This window comes from Rattus norvegicus, chromosome 14 (assembly GCF_021556685.1).
Source record: "Rattus norvegicus strain SHRSP/BbbUtx chromosome 14, alternate assembly SHRSP_T2T, whole genome shotgun sequence".
Taxonomy (NCBI): domain Eukaryota; kingdom Metazoa; phylum Chordata; class Mammalia; order Rodentia; family Muridae; genus Rattus; species Rattus norvegicus.
The window spans coordinates 6,816,124-6,841,642 of record NC_141547.1 but is presented as its reverse complement, the minus strand read 5'-3'; the positions used below and the strand labels follow the sequence as shown (position 1 = coordinate 6,841,642).

Below are 25,519 nucleotides of genomic sequence, written 5' to 3'. Positions count from 1 at the left end.
CTACTTCTGACAGATACGTGTCTGCTAACCCTGTTTGGTAATTCTGTTCTATGAAACGTTATGCATCCCGTTAATTTTTAAAGGGCTCTATCAAGCTATTTTTAAACTTTTATCTTTAAAGGTCGTCCCTCTAAGTAGGCCGAATCTCACTGTGTTTCACGGCATTTTTCTTCCAAGGAGTCGTTCGAAGCTCTTTGCCCTGTTGAAACGACTTCTGCTTTCCTGTATAGAAGTAATATTTATAGCTTCAGATTTATTTTCACACTATTGATCTAACCGCTCTGAGCAGTAATCCCTACCTCAGTCAAAAGTACCATTAGCTGCAGTCTGGAGAGATGGCTCGGAGGCTGGGTGTTTGCTTTTCCTAGAGAGGACCTAGATGTGATTCTCAGCGCCCACACAGCATAGTGAGTGTGCACAACGCAAGCTCCAGGGTGACCTCACATCCTCTTCTTGACTCTGTGAGCTCTGCGGGGACACAGTGCAGGTGAAATGCTCATGTGCACAAAATAAAAATAAATATTCTCTTTTAAAAAATTCAACTATCTGACTTTCGCACTCAAATATTTCAAGAGGATGGGTAACTCGAACCATTCACCTAGGAAAATGGTGATTTTGATTAGCAGTGTTGGCTCTGTGTGGGTGCAGAGTGATGCCACAGTAGGAGCTTAGCTTTGCTCGTTCACCATGAAATGTGCACATTGGTAATGATCTTTGAGATGGGAGGCAGAGGTAGAACACTTTTACTTACAAGATGAGTCGCCTGATCGTTAAATGCAAATAATCTGTAGTTTTATGAGCCTTCCTAATTAGTGCAATTGTAATTAACCTTAGAATGTACGGGTGGAATAGTGTGTCTTGGGAAAGCTCACAATAAAGATGAAATACTAACACGTGTTTTTAAATGTAAGACCTGCGACCATAAAGTAAAATGAAATGCCCTCGATGCTTCGTCTGTGGGGTGAGCACCGTGTAAATGGCTCCTGCCGTGGCTCCGTGTTTGAAATGTCCATGACTGGTGCTAACAGCGCACCTCCCTTTCCATAGCTGCCAAGCTACGTACAGATGTTTACAGAGCAACAGTGATAGGACGCCAAAGGAAAACTCATTCCTCTGTCTCATTGGCTAGAGCACCGCACATTAATTCTCCTGAAGTTTACCCAGTGATTGAAATGGCCTCTCCCATAAATAATGCCACACTCCTTGTCATCCTTTGAGCCTCTGGTAGCAGGAGCGGTCTCAGCACAGTGTTTCCTGCTCCCTCCCTAAATACCTCATCCCTGTGTAAATCATCTGACTCCAGCGCAAGCCTGTATTGACCCTCCAAGACTTTTATTGCCATTTTGTTCTTTTTATTGCCTCTTCTTTCTTCTCCTTTTATTTTATTCCTAAATCCATGGGCTGAAGCAGGTCGGGAGTTGTGCTGTTCATTTTCTCGGGGATGATATATGTCTATCGTCTCGTCCCATCACTCTGCAGGGGTGTGGAAGAGCAGAGGCTCGCGGTTATGAAGCAAGTGATTCATTTTTGCTTCCATTGATGTAAGCTATGCTGGGGACAGCCAGTGTTTGTTCTCTCAGCTGTCGGCCATCAGGCCATCACTGACACTGAATCCTTACCTTGCTGTGCACAGAATAAAGATGGTTAACCGCTTGATGACCAACACCATCCCCACAGGCTTTGTTCCCCACCCCTCATTTGCATTTTATCTCCCTCATTATGCAAACCCTTACTGAGCAGGATACAAAAACTGTGACATCATTCTTCCTGCAATTAAGGACATGACAACCCGCCAGGGAAGACAGATGTGCAGGCGAAGAATTACAATATTCTGTGAATATGAGGAATGATAGAAGCATGAACAGGCAGAGCCACAAAGGAAAAATCAATTAGGTGAGAAAGGGCCCACAGGAAAATGGGACATACTTCAAGCTGACCTTAAAGACTCAATCAAAAGTTTGCAAGGAAAGAATGTGATACCAGAATGAGAATGTAAACCAAGCTGTTTAGGCCACGATGGCTGGAATGCTCCGGAACCATCACGTTGAGAAGGTGACAGGCTGGTGAGCCTCATATGCTGGGCCCCCTTTCTCCTATGATGGATTGCTATTGGAGCTTTAGAAGAGAAACAGTCAAATCTGACGTGCGGAAATACTATTATACATCAAACCATCCCCACAGGGACACTGGTTCATTTGTCCCAAGATTCCCTGTAGCAGAGCAAGCACCGATAAGTGTCAACTGAACAAGCGTGTATCCCAATGACATGCATATTCAATGTAGCATTTGTAGAATTGCCGATAGACGAGCCCAGAGAGTACTGTACCGAGTGGGGTCATCTGGGAGAGAAGAGCGAGAAGACAGTCGAAGACTTAAAATGGAGCCAGTGAAGGGGAGTCACAAGGGACAGTAGACACTGCATCTTCTTTTGTCAACTCCGAGTGACCGTTGAGTGCTCAGTGAGCTAATTAGTGCCGGTGAGCAGACTCCACAGTGTTTAACGAGTAGGAGATGAGGCACAGAATCAGTAAGGGAAAGAGAATAGAGACCTCCACTTACCGTTGAAGCCGCCTGCCTCTCCATCTCGGGATGGAGAATTTTACATGGAGGGGTTTAGACCACACCCTGTGGGAAAGTGGGTCATGAGCATTTCTCATGTTAAAAGCATTTGCCCTGAAGTAAATCACCCAGTTCCCCCACCGATGGATCCGTCGTGGCGAGCATACGTGTAAATGAGTGTGGAATTCAGGCCATGGGTTCAGAGCAACTGCAGGTACCCTCTTTGGTGTTTGATTTGCAGAGAGCGACTTTGGTTTTATTTTTGCTTGTGGTAGCTATTGATGCAGAGTTCGCTCTATCCATCAAATTTGTGGGTAACTCTTTTATCTGGGGTTTCCTGACACTTCGTCAGTCCAACGTCTGTCTGCACCATTTTCCAATCTAGAGTTGGCTCAAGACACAAAGTGGACAACCTGTATTTTACAGCCACTTTGCTTACTGGGGATATGGAAGAAAGGTTAATAAGTAACAAGCTAACTGCAAGGAGGTTAGCTCCAGATTAGCAGTATCTTGTAGCGTTGTGATACAGTATCTGGGCTGCCTTCCTAGTACTATGGGAAATTGAATGCTATTTTCTAAATCTCCCATAGAGACCTGCAGGTCATTTCTCATTCAGAGGTTGATGATAGGCCCCACACTGCATAATATGTTGTTATGTGATGTTAATGCCATAGTCAACTACTTAAGTATAAAATGAATAGTTTCTGGACTAAATGTGTGTAAGAGTTGTTGAAACAAAACCTGCTCAGACAACAGAGGCATCCTTACATATCCACTGTCGTGTACAGGTAACTGTAGAATAGTTGGGGGGCGATATTTAGATCTATATTCTAATGAAATGACACAATGCAGGCTAAGTGACTGGGAGTGTGTGTCCTTGATTTCCATGTGCAGTCTCATTCTGCAATCTGTCAAGTTAATATTCTATTTCTTATATGTTTGTTATTTGTATCCTCTAGAAACCTTCAAATCTTTTTTTTTTCAATCTTGCTTGCTTTAACAGATGTGACTATCCGTTCCTCTTGCAGTTATCTTCTACCAAATGAACAGTGTTTGTCTTGTTTGGAATCCTTCCCTCAACTCATGCTGGGGACTCTAACCTCTCCAAGTCTCTTAAAATGCTGTGGAACTTCTCCATAAAAGCTCCTAGATGTGAAAATCCTCAGACGATGCTGGTAGACTCCCTTTCTCCATGTCTGGCTTGCACAGCAAACAGAGCGCTCACTCAGCATTTTCTTTATTTAGAGAGCGATGGGGCTGAAGCTCTTAGAACTCCAAACACTTTGTGCTTTTCACTGCCTCCCCCTCTGCTACTCAGAGTTCAGAGAGGGTTCTGACGGTTCACCTGGCTGGCTTCGAGCCTGATGCTGGCCCACCATTGTCTGCCTCTACAGACCTATCAAATGCCACATGGCTGTGTGTCCTGTCTTGTTTCTTTGTTGGTCCGGATTACTCTTCTAGAAGCCATGTTCTTATAGGTTGGGTATTGCTCTAGCAATAATACTTTGTATCCTATTTGAAGTCGCATCCCAAATTTTTAAATTATGGCTATCTCTCTTGAAATGCATTTTCATTGCCTAGTACAATGACTTTCTTGTTCTTGGTCAACTAATGTTTGCCTTCTTCTCTGAAGAAGCTAATGAGAAACCAGAGCTACTACCAACCAGTACTGGCTAGACAGGCTCAAGGGATTTCATCCTGGTGGTGTGAGAGTCCTAGAGAAAGGATAAGGTAGGAAAAGGACATGGTTCTGCTTGAGTTGACAAGAGCACTTTCTTCTTCTGCTCTTTGCACAGATTCATTGGCAGCTCCATGCATAAACATAGGGTCACACTCACATATATGTATTTATATCCATGTAGCAGCAAACTTCCTTGATTAAAGAACAAGGCGCCTGCCTCAGGCTGAAACTGGAATGCCCATTCTCAACGGAGTTAGTACATGATTCATTACTTTTGAAATCAAAACAAAAGCTGCATCTGGAAAACCATATAAGACGAAGAATGACAGGCTGTGAACATGAATAAAGATTGACTCTTAAGGAACTAAAAGCCGCTAGACTAAGGTAGCCAAGCTGGTGAGCCACTTCTGCAAGAGTCTTGCCACCAGAAATTAAAGGCATTGATGTTGGTCTGTGTTTTAGATAGCTGAGGATGGAACTCTTGTGAATCGTTCCCTTAAAAATACTTAGTTAGAGGACTTTTTGCTGGAAATTAAAATCACAATAGACAGCAGTGCATTTCTGGTCCAAAATTCTCTTCGCTTAGTTTTAGAAATTCTGTAAAAAAAAAAAAAATCATGGTGGGGGGCAGAATAAAGATCTGCACTAGGTAGGCAACTTGAGACCGCTTCATAAAACACAAATGGAGCATAACACTACATTGGTAACCAATGCACAACCTCACCTCTCTTGAGCAAGGGTAAGGGCAGTTAATCAGTGAGTGACTTTGGCTGTCCTGCTGCGGTCAGCAGACCGTCAGAGGGCTCCACACTGCTGTGTGAACTCTCCCAGGGCTCAGCCTGTGCTCCCTTTACTCTTTAGATAAACGTATCCCTTGTGTAGAAACAGAATTACCAAATGAGACTACTGTGATATTATGTAGCAAAAACAATAAGCCCTGGAAATAAAAGATACTTGGAGATATTATCTGGCCAACTCCAGATGAAATTAAGTCTAAATAAGCCAGGCAACAAATTTGCACTTCTAGGTTCTCTCCCTTGGTGTTTAAAGGACTAGAAGATCCCTGAGAACCAATATTTACATTTGTAACAGGTAATACTATGTAGAAGCAATCCATACTCGAGCTAAAGTGAAAATGTAATGAATCTCAGGAAAATAGTTGTATAATGATTATGAACCTAGTGTTTCAAGTTCTAGGTCTATTAAGGTCTAGAATATGAAATAACTGGTGTACCACATAAACCAGAGCAAAGGCTATGCATCTATTAAGATGCTTCAGCTGTCCTCCTGTCGTAACAGTAAGGATCACTGCATACAAAACGATTGGTGTCTGCAGTTGCATTGGCCAACCCCTGCTCAGCCGCTTACGTACCCATTCTTAGTATGGAAGGCGTTTCTCCCTGGTCTCAGTGCATCTCAGGACGGGCTGGGAAGCACGTGGCGGTGTGGCAGGACCACCTCACACAGCTTATACAAGTGGGCAGCCAGCACAAGTGGCCGGCATGGGTCTGTGTGAGGACCTAAGAAATGTGCAGAATTGTAAGTTGCCCTAGCTTGCAGACTTTGAATACCAATGATCTCTTCATGCAGAAGCGTGTCCCCAGTATTGTGAAATTAGAGTATTGTCCTGGGGCTCAACACTGCTGAGACTGGTTCTCTAAGGTGTTTATACCAGAGTGCCACCATTTAATAATAACCCTACCTCGGTGGGAGAACCTGGATCTGATTGTATGTGCTGAGGGCTCAGGGCCCATTGGCCTCTGACTTCTTCCATCTATTCGCAAACCAGGACTGACTCCTGGGTTTATGCGGCAGAATGCACACGTGTGGCTTCAGGTCCAGGGATCTATTGACTCCAACTATTTCATCTGATTCTCCACTTATTTCATCTGAGGCTTTACACCAAAGCCACAAATCACAGGCAGACTCAGCACAATGTGGCTGAGAGGCCTCCTTCCACTTTCAAGCTTCAGGGACGTCAGAATGGAAGGAGGCCCCAGGCTAAGTCTCAGGTTCTGAATCATTTGCCTCCATGCCGATTGTCCTTAGAGATGAGTGCCCACTGGGGTTCACACTCTACATTATTAATATTTCTCTTCAATAAACATAAAGGGCAGATTCCCCCAGAAGATTACACTCTTGAAGCTCCATAGCCTTACGGCTGAAGGCACCTGACCACCATGTCTAGATTGGTACATGTCCCCTTAAATGGTCCAGTCTTTTAAAAATTGTTTAAACTTTGGAAAGTATGGAACACACCCGACCTAAATTATTTTCTTCCAATTTAAAACATTTTCATATGAGTGCACTGCCAACTTTGATAGGAGACAGTGTTTTTCCCTCTTGAGTTTGATTCAAATGATTGAATTTCTCCTTGTCTTTCTTGTTAATTTTCTCCCATATTTTATCATGTATCATTTCCATATTCAGTTTCTTTACTGAGACATTGAGAAAATATTGTGAGCTGAAAATTCTTCTAATTTGCTGTTGGTTGTTTTGAAGTCATATTTACTTATGTATGATTTTAGAGCTAGTAATGACAGTTCCCTTACCCAAGTCTTCTTAATAGTAACTCTATTTCATATCAGTCTTAGAAAGCAAGTATTAAGCCAGTTTTTATAATGAAAAAAATCTCCCCTTGGTTTTAAATCCATATTAGAACGCTTAGACTTTTATATACTACAAATATCAATACTACACGTACCGAAATCATCAACGACACTGTGTGCCTAGAGTCATTTGTTCATGCTCAAAAGGATGAAAATGCTTCTAAATGTTCCAGACCAAATACATTGAGAAAATGTTACCATGTACCCAGGGACTCATTTATTTTGTGGTTTTGTTTTCATTGAGACAGGGTATCATTCTGTAGCCCAGGCTGTCCCAGAACTCACTTTGTAGCCCAGGCTGGCCTTCCTCCTGCATCTCCTCCCCAAAGCCTTGGAATTATGGAAGCCTGTAAAAGAGCCTTTTTCTTTTGGGGTTTCTTATGTGCTGGTGTAATTTCTCTCTCTTTTTAAGGCAGTTATAGTGGTAGAAAGTTCCCTAGTTCAACTCACTCTCAATCCATTTTCCTTGTTGGTTGTTGTTGTTGTTATATTGCTTGTTTGCATTTGTAGGAACAAGAGAAACTCAATACATACAAACAATTGATTAAAACCTATGGGGCAAGAGTGGAAGTTCTTCTACTGGTGACTGCTTGGGCTTTAAAGGAAGGAGGGAGAAGGGAAAGTGAGAGTGAGTAAGAGTCCCCACTGTAGTCAATGGTTAAATTGGAAGAGCTAAAATAAAATGGGTGCGAACACACTTTAAGTTACCCAGCCTTCCTTTAAGTGCATTGAGCCATTGGCCTTCATTTAAAGTAATACGACAGGGACAAAGATTACTCCTGTCCTTATCATGGAGAGACAGAACAAAGCTAATGAATTACTTCACCCCTCTGTGTCCTCTGTATGGAGAGCTCTGAATGGAGATAGAAAACCCGAGTCTCAACAGGAAAAATGCAAGGAGTAAATAAAAGTGTATGAAATGCCTTAGTGCATAGTGGCGAAGCTGTACATGTCCTGTCCCCTGCTCTCTGGTGTCTGTGCACTGTTGATGTGCCTTCACATATTTTCTTACAAGCACAGTTTGCCCTCTACTGTCCTCAAGCAGCTTGATTTGCTAAGTAGAGGCTCCTCGTTTCTTTCAGGTTAAGGGTGTCTCTTGAGGATCTAATACTTGTTACTGTCTTGTTTCTCCACACTTAGGGAAGCCACACTTCCTAATCTCTTTTAAGATCTAGAAATCTTTTTATCAAAAATAAGAATACTAAATGATTTACCAATCTGAGTTGTAGAGTCATCAAAACAATTCTATCAAACTGCAAATCAACTTTTTGGTAACCCTTTGTGTTGCAAGAGGAGACTTAATTAAAAGAAAAGCATATAGTTATTTGTTCTGTGTCAGAATGCATCAGAAATGCTACAAAACAAAAACAACTGTCAACAACGTAACAATTCTTCTCATTCCCATTACCTAGCACACAGCAGCTTGGTAGGAACCTTTAGACATGGCCAATGTTTGAACCTTAAATAGCAACAAGGTTTTCAGCCCTTGAGTAGGATGGGCAGCATTTGCGAAGCTTTCTGGGAGTTCTTTATCTATTCAGTGAAGACCATATGATCACTTGTGGGAAAATGATAAGCCAGATCAGGGACCAATTGCTTCCCCATTTTGTGGTGAGGCTATTCTTCGTTTAGCAGCCACACGAGAAAGATATGTAGAACAGCTTCAGGATCAAGTGCCATGTTTCTTTCTGTTAATCTTCTACCCACAAGCTGCGAAGTGAGGCATTTGGTTTGTGTTGACTGAATGCTGACCTTCAAGACACATTAACTTCCATTATAGTAGAAATCACAGAGTTTGAAACTCGAATGTGAGCACATGGAGTTAACAGCACTAGTCCTCCTAGTCAGTTTCAGTTAGACATTTCTTTCCCAGGAGGCTTTGTTTCCAAATGTTCACATTGACGAGACCTAAGGCCTCTGCACGTCCACATTCCAACAGATTGATATAACAGCATTTCTCTCCACGGTCAGATCACCCCCCAGCTCTTAACAGGCTACTCGTTTTTAAGGTTGGCTGAGAGAAGAAAGTAAAATATCTGTGGTCTGGTATTCATGTCTGGTAACCATGGCTTGTCCCTGTTCTCAATGGGTTCCCCTACGGCGAGGTCACAAATCTGTATTTAAAGAGACTGAAATCTAGGCAGAGCCAAGCAGTCGTGACAGAGTTTTGAAATCTGATAACTTATAACATTCTGATAGAAACTGATCTGACTTTGGTTAATGGTTCTACTTAATGATTTAATCATTCAATCCCACATCCCGATTTTCTTTTTGCATTTTTCTCCCACTAATGCTCGCTTTCATTATGCTATAAGAAAAAATAAAGCTAGAATTGAATGAAATATTTGGAAAAGCTGTTTCCTTTGGAAATATCGGCAGAATCATTTTTTTTAAGGAGGCCATCAACACCATCATTCTCCACACAAAAAGAATTTCCGGCAGTTGGCTGGATATTTTAGTATTTGGTAATGGTATCTGAAATTCCACCACTCAATAGACCCGAACAATGCTAAGGACACTGGTTTGTACTGGATTTGATTTGTCACAGCCCAGCTAGTGCAACCTAAAACTGTGCCATCCGGTTACGACTGGTGTTTTATGTTTCTTCACACTGTGGTTCTTATGTTACAGCTGTAGTTTTTAGTCTGTTCCTTCTAGGCCATAAGAACAGACATATTGTCAGTTGGCTAGATATAAAAACATTCTGAACTGTCCACACAAAGTGATGTTCATTTTACTTTCCCACAGTCATATTGAGCTACTGCAATGTGTGACTTCAAATCCTAACACTGACTGTAGGGCCAGTTAGCACGTGTAATGCTTGCCTTTGAACATAAGTTTGATGCCTGGAACCTTCTTAAAGGTAGAAAGAGGAAACTGACTCTACAGAGAAGTCCTCTGACCCCAATAAGCTACCCATTTTATGGCCTTCCTCTCTGTCTCTCTCCCTCCTTTTCCCTCTCTCTCTTTCTCTCTCTTCTTTCTCCCTCCTTCATTCTTTTCTTTCTCCTCTCATATACACACAAACAAAATACATTGTTAAAAATCCTCAAACTATTTACAGTGTATTCTTTAAAATGAAAAATAGCTACATATAAGCACAGGATATTTAAATCACAAAATTTCACCAACCGTCATATGCATGAGTCTCAGTCCTTACAGATACTGAGCCCCTTGGTGGGTGGATTTCCACCATCCTCCCGTTTGCTCTGCATGCCCGCCATCCCAGCACTTGAGAGTACCAGAGCGGGCAGCTGGAGTCCCAGTTCAGCTTGGGCAACATAGTGACAGTCTGCCTCAAAAGATCAAACAACAATCAAACAAACAGGAGCCAGTGCACTAGAAAACAAGTGAAAAACCAAGGCCTCCTTCACCTGACTTTCTGTCTATCAGTGAGTGACAGAAAATCAATATTTTTCATGCATGTGCCAGAAAACACACATCTCATGAGTTGGTTTGTAAAGAACACTTTCCTTAGGGACCTATGTGAGGGATCCCCTCTATGTCCCCCTTTCTTATCATTCTGTAGCACTAAATACGAAGAAGCAGAAACCCCACCAGGGGAGGCTGTTTTGTTGCCACCATAGCTTTCTTTGGTGAGTTAACTCTCGATGTGTTTTTCTCCCTTGGTATCACTTCCAAGCCCATGAAGTATATCCCCAGGGATGCTGTTAAAGGGAGTTTGTCACCATTGAATGTGCTGTATCACCACTAGTTTTTAATGCACAATAATGTTTCTGTCACATGCACCTTCAGGCCTTGGGAGTGTTTTCCTTTTAGACCACGAAGCAAATACTTCAGTTGCTTAATGCAGCAGACAAAACTAACATTCTAAAGAGTCGTGCTATTCCAAATGGCCTACTTCGTCGTCGCATGAAGCAATCAGGAAGGAAACAGTTCGGAGATAATTAATGAATTTCCGTGACTTGGGCGGCAAGTCCCCAAAAGGGGTAAGGAGCCCAGGAAGCTAAGCTGCTAACCATCTGAGATCATTGTTAAGTGTCCACTGAATTAAAGTTCACAAGGAACTGGATTTTGTTGGCCAGTGATTTCTCTTCTCCTGACAAGACTCAAAAGCAGTTTGGTGGGAAAAAAATCAAATTACAAATAAATATTTGTTGCCTTTAATTATGAAACCAGATTGAAAATTACCCTCAGGGGGAATGAAGACTTTACAAAATTAGTTCCTTGGGTTTTTTTTTTTTTGTGTGTGTGTGTTTTTTGATTTTTGTTTTCAACTTAATAGGCTCAAAGCAGTTTGCATTGCATTTGCTTTTTATTCCCCTTGGGGGAATAGGGAGAAATTCTGAGGAAGGTAGAGAGGGCCCTGATCCTAAGAAAACATGTTCATGCACCTGGAAAGCATTACCGAGAGAGAAAGGCAGGGACCAGTGAGATGGCCTGGTAGGAGTAGCCTCCTGCCCGAAGACCTGAGTTCTAGGCCCAGGATCCACATAATGGAAGGGAGAAGTGACTCCCAAAAGTATTCCCTGACCTCCACAAGTGCACCATGGTGGACACACACACACACACACACACACACACACACACACACACACACCAGATAGATAGATAGATAGATAGATAGATAGATAGATAGATAGATAGATAGATAGATAGATAGATAGATGGATTAGGAAAAAGGCAAAGCATCTAACACTATTTTACTAACAATAGAGAAAAGGAGTTGCGGTGTGATTTGAATGTTTCAGGTCATGTCAGCCTATGGAAAGCTAGAGACCTTGAACAGATTATTTCATATAAATAGAGGAGATTTTCCTTCAAGTCCTCCTGTACTTACACAAGTCTTGGTATCAGTTGTTGGGAGTAACTACGGTTGTATAATTAAGGCTTACAAATATGTCACATTAACATCCGTATCCTCCTTCTCCTCACAGTTGTCCTTCATCTGCCCCTAGCTCCCTTGTTTCCGCCATCCCCTTAAAAATACCACCTTACAATCCACTCCCCGAGACCGGTTGGAAATGTGGAATGGCCACACTTGTGCGTGCTCTGCACCTGCTGTGTGTTCAGTTTCCTTAGAACATCAGATCCACGTTCCACAAGCTAATGTTGTGCTTTGCTCTGAAATCCATCCGAATAGCATTCTACCTCATGGTATGAACAGATGTGCAGACTGTCAGAACCAGCCCAGTGACCCGAAACTCAGTAAAGCACGAAGGAGGGTTTCTTGGGCCCCGCTGCAGTAGGCAGATTTGGAGCGGTGTGTGTCCGCCCAGATTCCTTTCCAGATTGGGCTCACCTTGCTCCGTTCCATGGGACTGTCACCGGGGTGCCAGTTAGTGTGCCCTGGATGTCTGCCAAGCGGGAACCGAAATGAGGTCACAGCTTATTTTATCTTTGCACAAGGGCTCAACTAAGCTGTCTTTAGCCTGGTGCTGGAGGCTGAAGGTTTTGCGTGGCTGAGAATTCGTGTTACTTGCGTGAGCCTCGGAGAAAATATGCAGGCTTTGTGTTGTGGCGGTTGTGTCTTACTTATCAAATATTATAATAATAATAATAATAATAATAATAATAATAATAATAATAATAGCACTCTTACCAGTGTTCCAGAATTCTGACAACCACTATAGCACGCAAAGTACACGTTACAGGTTTTTTTTGTTTGTTTTTTGTTTGTTTTTTTTTTTTACAGCGTAATAAAACGCTCCTCTCAGGAAACTACCCTAAGGACTCTGCTAACAGTGAGATCCCTGCCATCCTATAGGAAGTGTGGGGCTCACCTGCCGCAAGTGGTGCTTAGAAAGAAGGGACTAGGGCTTGATGATATTCCCAGGAACGGGACCAGGATGGACTCTTAATGCTGGTATTAATGTAGAAATCAAGAGGAGAAACCAGAAACCATGATTCTGCTTTCTTTTAGTACTTTGTTCGTTAGGCGGTTTTATTAACTTTAAAAACATTATTAAGACACGATTTAATCTTACTTGCTGAATCTTCCAGTTGCCTCTTCAGGGTTCTATCATCTTAGTCTTAACTTGACAAATTGCTAAACATCAAACCCCAGAGGAAATCACTGTACGCCCAAAAGTTATCATCCTAGCCACGCATCCGGATGCACAGGCCTGAGGTTGTATCTGAAGGCTACGGCAAGAGGAGAGTTCGAAGAGAGCTGTGGTGCCTAATAATACGCTATCGCAAGAAGCCGCAGGTAAAATAAATAAATATTATCTGAAATGCCATACTGGCCTCGTATGTCGTGTACATAAGTAATAATAGGCCTTTAAGTTTCATCATTAGAGTCCCAAAAGCTTCTGAAGTGGTTATCAGTGGGCACTGCAGCTCTTGGCATCGTCGTCGATGAATACATTGATCAATGAGCCATCAGTTTACAAAGTGGACTCAAGAACAAACCATCCATTATCATCTGTATTTACAGAGATAGACCAGGTCTATCTCCTTTTCCTATTAACTCACTCTGTTCCCTAGAAATCAGTGGTATATTTTCCTTATTTCCGTCTCAGTTTTACTTATTCATCTCTGTGTGTGCCTACGTGCCCATTTGTGCCACGAGGCACTTGACATAGATTAGAAGACAACTTTGGAAGTCAGTTCTTTCCCGGCACCATGTGGGTTCGCAGGGATTGGACTCAGGGGGTCAGCCTCTGTGGCAGGTGCCTTAACCACTGAGCCATCTCCATGGCCCATCCATTCTATTTCGAAGAGACCAAATGTGCTATCAAAGTTCTGGCAGGAAGGTACAAATGAACAAAAAAAAAAATGAGGACTGGCCACATAGAGAACAGATTCATTTCCTATTCATTAGAAGCAGGATGAGCAGAAAGTTAAATCTGATTTGCATAAAATCCTGCTTGCTCAGACATCGTGCTGCAAAGTAAGGACTCAGCCATTTCCTGGCTCTGGTTCCTACACCAGCTTTTCACACCGCCTTTCTCCCTTGCAGTCGTTAATATATTCCTAGACTTGATACGTCCCTAGGTTCCAAGAAAAAGGAAAGCCCTCCTGGGGCCAATTTATCATTCGGTATTCCCGTCGCCGACAAGCAAATGGGGATAGCCAAAAGACCTAGCTCATTTTATTAAATGTTTTATGTTTATGTAAGATTTCAGCAAGTCTTTCTCATCTAAATCACTGTGCAAAACCTAAGTAGATATATGCAGAAAGGGGGTTTGTCTTGATACTCTTCAAAGACCAACTACTTTAGCTTTGCAATAAAATGTGTGTGTGTGTGTGTTTGTGTATGCAAACACGTGAGTGCATGCATGCACACAGGTGTGCATGGCACGATGCCTGCATCTGTGTGTGCAGGTTCACATGTATGTATGTAAATGTATGGAGATCAAAGGTTGATATTTTGTGTGTTCCTAGACCACTCTGCACCTTGTATAAAGTGTGTGGCGGGTCTGTCACTGATATCCCAGGGAGCCCTGCTTCTTGCTCACTTGGATTACAGGTGGGCCACCGTGCCTTACTGGCATTTACAAGAGTGCTGGAGATCTAAGCTGTTGACATCACACCTGCTTGACAAGTGTTTCCCCCTGAACCACCTCCCTAACCCTATGATCGACTTCAGCATTGTAAACTTTCTACTTTTAATGGGGACGTCTGTAAACCAGCTCTTGGCCATGCTGTGCATGTGTGTGTTTGCCCACACGGCAGTGCTCCCATGTATGAGCATGGCTGAGACCTCTGTTCTTACAGATATTAGAAGTTGTAGTTGTGACACTGCACTTGGGTTTTATTTGCCTAGTTGACACTGTACTACTCGTCCACTCCGGTAGGTTGTATCTTAATCGTCTTTGTTTCCTGGATTCTCAGCTCAGCGCCTGTCACATGTTGCTTCTTATCTGTGGTTTCACTCCATGGTTTCAGTCACCTGGACCAGGCTTCCATCCAAAAATGTTAAATGGAAGATTCCAGAAATAATTCATAAGTTTTAAATTGCATACTATCCTGGGTTAGTACGGTCAAACCATACGGTCTCACTCCATTCTGTTCAGTAAATATGTAACCACCTGTCCGTGGGCCATTTAATAAGATCTCCTTTATCAGACAGACGTCACCATATCACAATTACCACAGTGTTAATGATCAAGTACCTTAAGTGCACTTAATAATTCCCAGAGGTGCAAGTCATAATGCAATTGGGGTACAACAGGGAGAAGCTGCAATGTTTCTTTTAGTGAAAGGGTGTAAGCTTATAAATATATGTGTGTAGGGATCAATACTATTTTTGGTTTTCATATCTAACTGGGATCTTGGAATTTGTCCTCCCGTGGGCATTCTTAAAAGCAGTTTTTTGTACAGCAGGTACAGAGTCGCTGTTAGCAAGCAGTAAGCCTTAGGCCAGGTAGAAAGGCACAGGCAGCATGATGGAAAAGTCAGGGGACAAAAGAGAGAAGGGAAGGGAGGAATGGGTAAGGACACCTCTCAGAATGTGACCAGAAAAGTGCAGAAAGTCCAGAGCATGTGGCAGCCAACAGCACAGCCCAAGGCTGCCACAGTGTGTGTGAGACTTTCCAGGTCTCCGTGCACACAGAGCCCGTGTGTGTTTACATTCTCCCCACATCCACAACAGGACTGCGACTTTCAGACTATTATTATTACTATTATTATTATTATTATTATTATTATTATTATTATTATTATTATTAAGACTCATTTCTTAAGGCCCCTTTCTCTTAGAATATCCTCTCATTGCACAGCTTGGCATTTCTCTTGTAAAGTTAAGATTTAATTTTAATGTAGACATAAACACAGTTGGACGTGTTTCCGGCTCACTGTGTAATGCGTCTTAACCTCACAGGTGATGCCTATTATTCTCTATCAGAAAGACTGAATGGCTGTTGGGTTCATGCTTTAGGGCTTTATCCGCTTAGGTTTCTACCTCTTTAGTAAGACCATGATGCTCTGGTGTCAAAGAGCATCATAAATTCTTCCTGTGCCCACCACAGCACATACATACACACAGAATGTATGTAAATGTTACGTCAACTAATTATGAGTTTATTACCATCCTCATTTACACTTCTAGATATTTTTGCTTCCTTGGATGAGGAGTATTGTGGCTGAGGGATGAAAATGTACCAGTTGGCTGAGCATGGCCATACCATCGAATCCTTTCTATCAAAGAAGACAGAGTCAAGAAGAGTCTCTACATGGACTCCCTTATGAGCCTGCGAGTGGCTTGCGAGGGAATCATAAACAAGAAGGCAGTGTCGCTGCTCTAAGGAAAATGGAAGGGCACTTCCGGTCTAAGACACAGCAGCAAAGCTTCCCTAGTTGAATTCCAAATAAAATCCAAGTACAAGGGCCTCCTGAAACGACTCTAGAGTTTTTAACCTAGACACAGAGGCAGCCACAAACTACACACTTAAGGAGCAGGGACACAAACACAGGCGAAATTGGGAGTGTGTCTGGGAGGAAACTGCCTCCCGTTAATTAAAAACAACAAGTCTTAATAAACTTAAATGAGCATTAGCATTCAGTGTTCCCTGAGTCACTGTGAGGTCCGATGAGCCTTACATATTTCTGGTCTAGCTTGTAGACATATGAAAGAACAATAAATGATAACTTTAATTAACAGGATCATCTCATTCTTCAATACTCTAGTCATCTATTGAAGAACCATCTCAACCTCAGGACCAGAACGACACTGAGCTACTGTACCTGGTTCTGAGTTAGTCATTCAGGTGCTACATGCTGCAGACCAGCCCACTGCCTGCTCTGTGAGCTCTTGAGTTTTCTATTAGAGGCATTAATGGGATCTACTGAACTTGAGGTATTGCTAGAATCTCCAGTGAACTTAAGTCATTCTTGCCCTCAGCTCTGAAGTGCTTTTTAGTAAGTGCAAAGCTTTGCTTTCTCGACTTGGGGTGCATGAATGAAAACATGAACACATGCTTCTCCCCAAAGGTGAGATCAGGAAAGATATGTCGATTTTTCTCTATGGTAGTTTTTTTATATTTTACATGTAATTTTTAAGAATTTCATACATGAGCGTTGCATCTACATCAACCCTTTCTTCCCTGAAACATCTCCTCTGCCCCATTCCATGATCTCTTCTTTAATTTTCATTACTACATTGTATACATGTATACACATATATAGATATGCGCATGCACATTTACATACAACTGAGTGAATTCAGTGTTATTCATAGGTGCTTCTGCCAAGGACTGACCACTTGGGCTTAGATGGCCAATGCTGGGGCTTGTCCTTGGAGAATACTCATTCTCCCTCCTCCAGAAGCCATTGTCCACTTATAGTTCTTTAATAGAGGTAGAACCACGTGGAATTCACCCTGTCCTGATAGACCTGTCATCTGCTGTCATTATGTCAAGCGTGTTCAGCCAATCACATGGCTGATGTTTCATGGAAGCATTTTAGTTGCCATAGCTACGAAACACCATCTAGAGGCGGTTGTCCTGGGCCTCTGGAGACATACTCTATACTTCTCGTTGTACAGTTTTAAGCAACATTACTATTAACTTAGAAGTACGCCTGTCAATCAGCCGATCTCCAATCCAAGTTTATGCATTTTTAGTTTGATTATTGCATACATGTCAATGAACTACTCCAAAGGATCGCATTTTCCTGCCTGCAGTATCACTGCATGCAGCCGAGGGGATTTATTAAACGTCTCTGTGCTGTGCTGCATTGTAGCAGATTTAGATGATCAGTCTTCAGTGTAAAATTACGAGGTGCCCAGGACCACTCTATCAGCAGGAAGGATCAAATTTTAATTTATTGCAGGTGTGGGGAAAATTAAAGCACTTCAGGAATTCAAAGAAGTATTTATTTGTACAAGGTATGAAAGATAATGCATGACAGAAAATGAATGCTATGTCAATGGCCTCAAAACATGTTCTAGGCCCTTTCCCTGAACTGATCTTACTCGGATTTCAAGACCTTCCTATTGGACTCAGTCACCCAAAGTTCATACAAAAGCCAGAGGATTTTTCAGAAGGAAGCCCTATGTCAATAAAGAGGGACTGCTGAGAACTTCAATGTTATCCTTATTAGTAAATTCTACATATTACTTTGCTGAAGAGCCACTGTGTGTGTGTGTGTGTGTGTGTGTGTGTGTGTGTGTGTGTGTGTGTGTGTGTGTGTGTGTGTGTGTATGGGTATGTGCGTGTGTGTTGTCTCGACATGCACATGCATGCTGAATACACTTGTACACAAGAGGCTACAGACGGATGTAGAGTGTCCTAATCTGTAACTCTGTCTTATTCCCTTATGGTGGTGCCTTTCACTGAACCTGACTGGGATAATGGACGGCAGCCCCAGCGATCTTCCTCTGCCAGTGTTGTGGTTACAAAGGCTTATGTCCATGATTTTTTCTTTTTTAATTAATTTATTCATTTTTTGAGACATGGTTTCTCTGTGTAGCCCTGTCTGTCCTTGATCGCACTCTGTAGACCAGGTTGTCCTCAAACTCACAGAGATCCACCTGCCTCAGCCTCCCAAATGTGGGCCCATGTTCTGCTGTGTCACTGGGGTGTGTAAATGTCACTCGGGCAGATAAAACTGGAGTATGCTAGGCTACGGTCCATCCTTGCCACCATTGGGGGTCTGGGGTTGCAGAAGGCAGCCTAAAATGTGGGACCCAACCCAGGTTGAAAAAAAAAGGCACAGGCTGAAGCCAGGAAGACAGGGACTTCCAAACCGGGGGGTTGAGGGTATTGGGAGAGGAATCCAGTTGCCACTGGGAACTGTTTGGAGGAGTCTGGAACAAGGGCGCAGCCATGAGCCTAGGGCTGGGGGAGGGGGAACTCTGGTTTAGCTCAGGAATGAGTGTGTGGGTCCTGAGGGTGGAGGGTAGAGGGGCCTTTTGTATAACTAAGGCTTCCCCCCATGGTGGTTCTTGATGAGACAGACAGTCCTTGTTTCTTCAAACTTTATTCAATGTTCATCGTGGAAAATGGGTGCCTATGACTTACTCAGGCTGGACCAGAGATTAAACACCTTTTGCAGGAAGGAATGTCTGGGAAGGGAAGCTTATTGCCTAAACCATTGGTACGTCTCATCTAAATATCTCATTAGCGTATTCTCTGTGTTCTATGCAAGGTGACTAGTGGTCATGATCTTCATGTGGGGTGTCGTGGTCAAGTGTTCCAGGACAGGAACTGAGTCGGGAGTAGATGAAATGCCCCCCCTTCTCAGATATGAGAATTTACCAAGATTTCTGAATCCACTCAACCTTCCCAATTATTGTCTGGTGACACCGTTCCGCTTGCCCTATATCAAAGTGATGGGATTAAAGGCAGATTATTATTATTATTATTATTATTATTATTATTATTGTCATTATTATTAATTTAATGAAGCCTCTAACTATCTGAATCTGAATTCGGGTCTTTTTCAGCAAACACTTTTTCCTGCCTAACCATGTCCCTAGCCCCAGTCACTGTGTTTTAAGTTCTTGATGGCAAATAAAATTATTTCAAGGTAGAAAGGAGTTCGTGAATACTAAGTTTTTTGAGCTTTGTGATGGTTCTCTACAGTTTGACATTTGTTGTAAGTTTTTAATATAAAACTCCATTGGTCAGTCCAGGCTACCTCAGACAGTTATTTGAGTTGTAAAGAATTTCAGATTTGTAGCCATACACAGGATTAACTCATTTAAGAACATTGTTATTAAGGAGCAGACACAAACTAACATCTTTATGGGAACATTTAAAGTCAAGTTGGGCTCCAGAAGTAACTGTCAGACCTTTCTGTCTGAGGGTGCTGGCCTCTTCCCTATTGGAATGGAATAATTAAATGAGACCCTCAGCTCCAGGCCTGAGGTGGAAATCAGCAGGGAGCATAGATTCCCCAACATTCCTCTTGGGAAAACAGCTGACTTTATGAAGTTACAGTTTGTACTCTGTTCATATCAAGTACATAAAGAAACATGACCACATCTTCTTGACAGTGGGGGTGGTAGTCCTGAAACACTAGTGTCCTTGTTGTCGGCAGAGTCAGACGTTCTTGACAGAGGCTGTGTGCTCTGCAAAGCAGTGCGCCTTCACGGAAACCCATATCGCTAAGGTGTGCCTCACATCTTTCCCTCCCGTTAACACACCCTGGAGTTCCTGGAATCCAGAGGACAAACAAAAATGGTGGGAGACAAAGAATAATGGATGGTTCATCTGCATAAAAGACTGAACTCAAAACTGAAATTAGCGGGTTTTTTATTTTTAATTTTACTTTAAATTTTTAAAATTTTAAATTTATTTTAAAATAAAATTTAAGTGTGTATGTGTGTATAGTGTGTGCATGCTTGTGTGTGTGTGCATATGTGTGTGCTTGTGTGCATGTAGACGTCCTTAATTTTATACGATGATAATCACTGCTCTTACCTGTTGAGTAATCAGATTTTTTTTTTTGGTTCTTTTTTTTCGGAGCTGGGGACCGAACCCAGGGCCTTGTGCTTCCTAGGCAAGCGCTCTACCACTGAGCTAAATCCCCAGCCCCGAGTAATCAGATTTTATGCCTCTATGATAATGTCAGGTTTTATAATATCAGTTACTTTATGTATACTCAGAGCACACTCTGTAATAAAACTGTTGCTGTGTAAAACAGGATAATTAGCATCTGAGCAATTAAAATTAAGAAATGAAGAAAAACATTCCAATTAAATTAAATTTTTGAAAATATCTCAATGAATAATACTAAAAAATTGCATTTAAGTGAAAAATTAAAAATTTGTCTTTATAAATAATTCATGAGTTTAAACCCTTTTTCTTTCATTGGTATATTTATATAAATATTGTATACTTTAAAATCAAAACTTTTAGGAGAATGAATTATATTAACTTCCATATCCTTTCAGTTATCAATTTTTCCAGTGAATATTTCTTTTATTTTATTTTAAGTGTGTATGTGTGTGCTTGTGTGTGTATGTTTGTGCATGTGTGTGAGTAGCATGTATAGTGTGTGCATGCTTGTGTGCTTATACACGTGTGTGTGTGTGTGTGTGTGTGTGTGTGTGTGTGTGTGTGTGTAGATCCTTATGGAGGCCTGAACAGGATATAAGATGGTGGGAGCAGGAACTATAGGCAGTTTTGATCTGCCTGGTGTGGTGGACGTTGGGAACCTCTCAGGTCTTCAGGAGGAACACTGTGTGCTCTTAACTACTGAGCCATCTCTCTTGCCTTGTGAATAATTCTTGTAAGCATATAAACCTTCTATAACATTTCCCATTTTATAGCTCTTGTATCCCCCTATATATGTGTGCGTGTGCAAACACACACACACACACACACACACACACACACACACATGAGTTCCATTTCTTTGTTCTATACTGAAATTCTAGAAGACTGTAAAGTGGCTGTCTCTCTCTTTCTTCTCCACCCGTTGAGGACACATTCCTATAAGAGATATTCTGTTTGTTGGCTCGGGATGACCCCATACACTGAGGTAGTTCTTCTTTATTGGATATTTTCTTTACTTACATTTCAAATGTTATCCCCTTTCCTGATTGTCCATGATCTCCTCATTGCTTATCCTCACCAGTACCTTTAAGTCTCCAGTGGTCTCTGCTTTTCCTAACTTAGGGATCAACAATCATGAAGCTCCCAAACTCTACTTAACAGTGTTTGAGCCTTTTACCTCTTCCATTCCTCTTGCTAAAGTTGTCAACTTACTCCTTTCTAGTGATGGTCTTCCTTAATGAGTGCATAAAAGTCCTCTTGTCTAGACATCAGTGACGGCCAAGTCAATATACTCAGTAAAGATGCTGACCCAAGCTCTCTCCTCTTTGTTTCCTCAGTATCCTCCTCAGGACCTGCTGAGGACAGCATCAGGTCTGTTACTGCGTTCCATAGATGGATGGAGGCTCTGCCTTACCTCCCAGGACTGTTTCTAAAACCTGATCAAGGGATAGGAAGATAATTTGCAAATTATAAATGAGTTACTGAATTTATTATTAGCCTTGCAGCCTTACAATGCTCCCAAGCAATAAGAGGGAAACAATATACGATAGTTTTTAATGTGTTTGAGCATTTTAATCTAGATCTTCAGACACAGTATCTCAACCCAAATTCAATATACAATCTATCAAACTCTGGGCATGAGGGATAGTGGAATAATGAATTTGCATTCAAATGCAAAATAGAAATGTCTTAATGATCACTTTGATAAAATAAGAAAAGCTATCTGTAATGCATGAGGCTTACAACATTGCCAGACTCACTAATGTTAACTGAAATGACACGTTCTTACGAAGCCGGCCACAGTGTTAATCATTTACAATGCAAACAAGCAATTAGATATGTTATATGATCCATAGCTTTAAAGCTCAGGGCTTTCTGACTGAGGGACAACCACAGAGCGGATATGACATGTAGACAAGATGACAAACCGTGAACCTTAAATCTTAAATCTCGGCCAGTGACAGCAGTCCTCCTGCGTCAGGAGCTCTCTGACTTCTTCATGCATCAGAATGATGGCTCATGAAGCACGTTGCCCTTTTACTTCTCAGCGGTTTCAACCAGGAACTTTCAGTTTGCTTCTGGAAGTGAGTGACTAGACTCTAAGCCTCTGACAAAATTAGAACCAAAAAGCCCCGAAGTACCTACAATCTTGACTTCCTGGTGCAGTGTGGGGATCAGGTAGCTGATAGTCAATGATGTCATCAGTTGTCATTGATGTGTGCAGCCCTTATGTGCTTCTCAGAAGAGTCTGAGAAGTCAGAAGATCAGTGGAGATCTAAAGTGTGCCTACTTGAAACTTTGAAGTTTCAAAATTCTCTATTTTAAAGTAAATGTGTTGTCCCATGTATGGTGGTGCATGGCTACAATCCTGGCATTCAGGGAGCTGAGGCAGGAGGATCTTACATTCCAGACCAGCTTGAACTGCATAGAGACACAGAGAGACACAGCCTCAGAGCAGTAATCTAAATGAATCAAAACTAACAGGATAAACACCTGTAACTACCTTTAAAAGGATGAAAACGGAAATCAGCAGGAGCTCGAAAGGTAAATTTCCCTTCTTGTGAAAAGAACTTCCTTTGTAATCATACTGAGAATATTTTCTAGAGATAAACTATTCTCTTGCATTTGAAATAATTCGACTTGAAAGCATTCAAATACTAAATTCAAAAAATAGATTAAAATATTCTACACTCGCATACGAAAACAACAGAACTACCTATTTTCCCAACAGGCATTGATATGTTTGAAGTCACATTTTTTCAATTCACTGTGACCTTGTGAGGGTGTCCTGCTGCTCTCAGTGGGGATGAATTAACAAATATCCATTACAGTTCCTCATAGCTTAGACATAGGCTTGCGATGTACTATAAAATGGTCTCCTTTTACAGATATATGATAGCCTTCTTGAGGGTGTAATATATGTAAGGTGGCCCTATAAGAAAAATCTTAGAAAACCAAAACCCATCATTAATTGAACTAAAGTGCAAAATACTTTAATGGCGTGCTTGTCATCTTGTTAACTATAACAGTAATGTCTTTTCTGCTACTAGGCCTCCGATTGATCTCATTTTGGTTTAGGTAATATTCAAAAATATTACTGTAGATTTGTACAACTTTTTGTTTATAAAACCTTTAATAGGTTCTCATTTTCTAGCTTAAGAGATTTAAAAAGAAAAAACTACTCAAAGACTTAGCCATAGAGTTGGGCAAATTTCCAGTTGAGAAAGTTCATTAATTTCTGCCCTTATAGTATCTTTTAAGTTAATATTTGGGAAAGAAATACTTGAAAAATACTTGGAAAGAAATAATAAGAAAGCTCTTACTTTTCATATGACAGCATATATTCCTCCCTGACGTACGTTGTCTTACCACATTCAGTTGTTACGTGTTAAAAGTGTCCACAGAAGCTCTGGGTCTGTTAACTTCCTGCCACCTAACTCTGGTTGTTTTCCAAGTATCAATCTCCATAAAAGGAAAACCTTGTGTTTCTGTCTCTGTGATTTTCCACTGTTATCTTCCAACAATGCTTTGAACTTCACAATCCATCGTTAGCAAAGACTTAAAAATAAGACCTTGTAGAAACTAACATGGGATTCTTTTTGTTTGTTTTCTAAAGATCTTTCCATTTGATGAGAGAAAGTAAGTCTGGAGGCATTGATATATCTTTTCTGCCATTGCCAATAAAATGAATAGTTTAATAATCTAGCTTTGATTCTGTTTACAATTAGGAATAAAGAAACATTTTATCCTTAAAGTTACTAATGGTGTTGAAAATTCACTGACATGTCCTCAGGTCTGTACTGTGACTTCATTGGAAGTAAGCTCAAACATTTGTGGGTACCATCCACTTTGAGCAAATTACTTGAAAAACATGAAAAATAAATTCACTGCCAGTCTTTGCATTTGCTTACTAGAGAGAACACACACACACACACACATTTTTCTGAGAAACAGTCTTATCTTTTAGTTCACAACTGAACTAGCAACTTGTAATTTTTTCCCCTAAGTTATAATGAAAAAGAAAAAAAAAACAATCGTTGTGTGTGGGTTAGCTAGTTTTCTGTTACTTTAGTTAAATGTCTGAAATAGACAGTTTAAATTGAAGGGAAGTTGTTGGTATTTTCCCTCATGGACCCTCAAAGAGTCCAGTTTTGAGCCTCTAGCAATGCAGTATGTCATGGTGGGGTGCACATAGGACATGCTCAATGAGACACCAACAGGAGACAGCTAGGAGCAAAAATACCTTACTCACGGGCATCTGTCCAATGGTTGAACATCTCCCCACAGGGCTCTACTTCAGAATAGCTCTACCCCCCCCCCATTAGTACTACAGGCTAGCATCCAGGCCTTAAGCCTTTAGGCCATATTTAAAATAGAAAACAAGCATGACCGATTCTGGAACTTTCCATTCAATGAGTCAGTAAAATGTGTCTTATGTTTAAGTTCCAGAAGGCTTATGGTGTCAGTTCCTTTTGTCCTCGAGAAAGTCCAAGTTCCTGACTGCAAGTATGTGTGTGTGTGTGTGTGTGTGTGTGTGTGTGTGTGTGTGTGTGTGTATGTGTGTGTGTGCACATATACATATATGTATATATGTCTATATATGCATATGAATATGTGTGTTTATATATGCGTAGGCTTTTGTTACTCTACCTTATAAATTATACAAAAGACAACAGCAAAAGGTCTTTAATTTTGTTTCAAGAAGAATGAAATCTGCAAGTTCAATGTCCAGTGTACTTGAAAACGTGCAAATCCTTTCTGTTACACATAAGCAAATGCAAGGGAGTGATGTGACCTACTTAGTGCCCGTAAAATCATCAAACCTTGAAGTGCAGCCCTTGCGGCAAGCATTCATTACTGCCAGAGGGAGTTACCATCCCCAAGTCGTGCCCTTAATACGTGTGCAGGTCCACCAGCGTTTAGAGGAGGTTTTCAAAAAAAAAAAAAAAAACGAACTCTGCATAGGTTCATGCAAAACTGAAGAGCGGAGAGTGGAGAACGTGTAGTATGAGGTGCACACAGGCGTGTGCTTCCACGTCTTCTACATAAATGTAAGGTGACTGTGAAACTCTGCCACGATAGTTAGAGCTCAGTGCTGTTTCTGAAGGTCTCCTCTTCAAATGCTGGTTTCTAAAGTGCTTACGTTAACACATTAGGGCCCACCAAAGAGATAACAACAAAAATTAAACGTCGCCTATGGGATTCAAAGTTTAAATTGTGGATTTATTCTTTTATGGGATAAAATACCTGCTAAGTTCTAT

At 41.4% G+C, this 25,519-nt stretch overlaps 1 protein-coding gene across 8 annotated transcripts in view; it reads left to right on the top strand.

Moving 5' to 3' along the window:
• Arhgap24 (Rho GTPase activating protein 24) overlaps positions 1-25,519 on the top strand; it is a 629,479-nt gene that overhangs the window by 548,079 nt on the left and 55,881 nt on the right. Inside the window, exon 1 of one of the 8 annotated variants that reach the window (XM_087582836.1) lies at positions 21,127-21,243. The gene's annotated coding sequence lies outside the window, so the exon portion shown is untranslated. 8 annotated transcript variants of the gene reach the window in all.